We start from the raw sequence: 3,743 nt of genomic DNA, 5'->3' as shown, positions 1-3,743 counted from the left end.
ATGAGGACATCACACGAACCTAATGACAACTTTCTCTGCACCCACGATCCGACCAAACCTTGAATTTTCCTCGTCCATGGAGGACTCCTGCAGATCCCTGAGGAACGAAACAAGAAAGTTACAAATCACAAACACTTCAATGATAACCCACTTCTTTCCTCTATGCACCCATAAACCCTAAACTAAAATCCTACATCCCTGAACTGCAGGTTACTTTGTCCCATCGTGATAAAACCATAAAATTGGATTATCCGATGATTCTCCAAGCAGAATACCCAGTTCTCCCCCGCTTAGGGTTCAAACCATCATCGAATGACGTCTGCAACCCTAAAGCCTCATAATGGCTTAACAATGAGCATACCCAACTTGACTTTTAGGATGCATATCACAACGAAAGATGATCCTAAGAACAAGAAATCTCCAAATATCAGATGGAGACTTTAGATTCCTTTCTCCCAGCACCGCCCATTAAACTTAACGAAATTGGTCAGAACACCATTGGATAGACTTAACACCTTCTGAACTGAACTTACGCACATAAAATCTTACACTTGGAGAGTTGATCCACAAACTCATCCCCCCCCCCCCCCCAATAAAACTTCAAGAATCCCCCTTTATATGCTCAAAACAAAACTTTGACAAACTCAACATCTCCACATAATCTCTTCTTCCTAAAACAGGATCAATTCGAGGTCTTCCCGGATGCAACCGATATGCTAGAATCTGCGTTATGTATTCCACCTACAACATGGAATTCATCTTGTCCATCGAATCACAAGAACCATCTAGTCTCAAACATATTTTCACTGTGACACGAAGATGATTTACTGCAAACCAAAATTTTCTTCCTTAAGCCAAACTGATGAGAAGATCACCATCTCTTATCTTAACCATCGACTGACCCACATCCAATCTCTCCTCCCTTGGTCACAGGACGTAGGAAAACACAACCTCGATGCAGCAAGTAACAACCCTTACCATCAGCTGACCACTCAGCTTCAGGATGCAATCCTCAAGTTGATCATTACAACAACTTCCTTCTTGAGTCCTGCGACCCATAGTGATACTACTTCGAGCAAGGACCTCGATGTATCTGAATCAGCTAAACCTCACATGTCTGCACCAACCAGACCCAAAGTGCCATAGACACTCAGATCCAAATGATTACCGGTCTCGTTATGCATAATCATAGTTGATATGCTGATAGTAACGAGGATGGATGCAATTAACGCTATTGCTATACGACACTATCTAACTTACACTAGCTTCTTAGGAACTTTTTCTACCATTTTTGATCCCAGTACGGATCCTATGTTTTAAGTAGTATAGGCATCTACTACCTTTCACACCTATCCATACATGTCCCAAGAAGTGTCTCAAAGTTCCTAAGTCACTACATCAGATAATTATGAATCCCAGATACTCGTGCCACTATAGACATATACTCCTGCTTATCCTAGACTCTCTCTCTAGGAATCTTCTCCGGCATGAGCACGCACTATAATTTTTTTCTTGAAACCCTACCACTGCCAGGTGTATCAGCACGCCCAGAAGCTTAGAAATCCATCATAAACTGCCTAGATTCCCCACTTAGACTTCCTCATTCACAAGTGCTCGCATCAACACACTTTATCACTCTCTCGAGAGCACTAGGGATACTCACCCCACCCTGCTATTAGTTGCAAAAAGAAACTTCTACCAATGTTGACTATCTTGAAAATACAATTACATGCAACAAGGATTAAATAGTCCTTCAACCGAAAGATCCTTCATTACAACGGTTGGATTCAAACAAGAGCTACGCAGTAGGCCAAATCAGACATTCTAAAACTATTTAATTCTTGTGGCATGTAATTTAATGTATTTGCTTAATAGCTAACTAACATCAATATAAGTTTCACATAGCACCAAGTAAGCAACATTCGAACATAAAAACCAATAGGCAAAAGGCATCATAAAGATCAAGCAAAGCCCATTAGAGGTTAGATAATGTGTGTCAAGGAGATGTTCAGGCTTAGGGCAAAGCCCATTAGAGGGTTTGGGCCTAATTTGGTAAATTGGGCCATTAGTAGGCCACTAGTGGGCCTGGAAAGCCTACCCAGTGTTGGGATTTTGTTTTGGAATTAGGCCTAAGTTTGGATCATACTGGGACAGGGGTAGAATCTTCATTTTACCCCATGCAGGGATTAAGGATTATGGTTAGGGACCCAATTGCTAATTGGGTATATTGTTTGGTAGTGGCAGCTCGGGAAGTTGGCGAGGCAGCATTTAAGGAATTCTTCGGGAAGCTTCTGCATTCGAGGTGAGTCTCTTCACCATACCAATGGATCTAAGGCACCAATGCCTGCCCATTTTATGATATATGATACACTAGATGAAGTTGTATTATGTGGCATATTAGATGGTTATGTGATAGGGAGTATGCTAGTGATTGTGTGGTATACTAATTGATTTTGTGGTACGTGATATGCTAGTGGTCTTTGTGATACTTGAATGGAAGACCTTGGGGGGTTACCGGGGCACTTAGGTGTAAGACCTTGGAGGGTTTCCTTGGCATCCTAGGTAAAGGCCTTGGGGGGGGGGGGGGGGGGGGGTTCCCGAGGCAATTAGGTGTAAGACCTTGGAGGGTTTCCTTGGCATCCTAAATCAAAGACCTCGGGGGGTTCCCGAGGCATTGGGCTAAGACCATATGGGGGTTCCCATGCACCCGGAGTAAGAACCTGGAGGGTTTCTATGACATCCCCAAAATCATGGCCAGAAAAGACCGGTTTGTTTATGCTTTGTTTAAAAACCAGAGTAACATTTTAAATAAAAGTGTTGCGGAATTTTTCCCAAAACAATAATATGATAAAGATTTATCAAAAGCATTTCCATAGAAATGTATTTCATTAAAAGACTCGGGATGTCATGTTCGTACAAATCAAAAGCATAAACAATACAATACAAGCCTTACTACATTATTTCATATCTACAGGCCTATATCCGTAATCCCTCGTCCAAACATCATATATATGCTCAAGCGCCACTACCTGTAATACATAAATTTGAGTGGGTCAGGCTTGGGAGCCTGGTGAGCACATAGGGTTTTCAACCCACAATAAATCAGTTTATTAACTTCATTAAATTAAACAAACCCGATTACCCATTCCTGTTATCCTCACATTACGTCCCTAAACATCTATCATAAGGGACCTATCCTAAGGATTATCATCGGGATGGACATTACTGCTAAGGGGATTCCTTAGCAAAAAATGTCCTTAAGGCAACCATGTGGGGGATGGAGTACATATGGTGAGCACACAGTTCAAATAAACACACGGTTCGAATAAACACCTACAGGTTGCGAGCCTGCTAGTGTTCCACTGGACTGTCTAGAATAGTCCGTGGTCGTCATCTATACTCCGCTAGATGACTGGATCATCAATAACATCTATAACGAGGCCTCTCATTATTTTATTTTGTCACACAGCAACTATTACATCTACCCATGTTTTACCCAACACATTTTGTAGATATAAAATACATATACAGTTTAAATCTTTGAAAACATGTATAAAACGATCATCCAGCATAGATAGCAAGTATTAAGATAATATGCACACATAGCACATAATTTATATTAAATACTTCATATCTATGTGTAAGCTGAAAGTAACTATGCACTCACCTGAAAAGGTGGTGATTCCGAACTCAGACAGCGCTTCGCTTCTTAAAAAGAATTTTCTTCGACGAAACCTAGTATT

Source organism: Lactuca saligna, chromosome 4 (assembly GCF_052625555.1).
Source record: "Lactuca saligna cultivar CGN05327 chromosome 4, ASM5262555v1, whole genome shotgun sequence".
In the NCBI taxonomy this organism is placed as follows: Eukaryota; Viridiplantae; Streptophyta; class Magnoliopsida; order Asterales; family Asteraceae; genus Lactuca; species Lactuca saligna.
The sequence above is the reverse complement of the archived record's forward strand: the minus strand, read 5'-3'. Positions refer to the sequence as shown.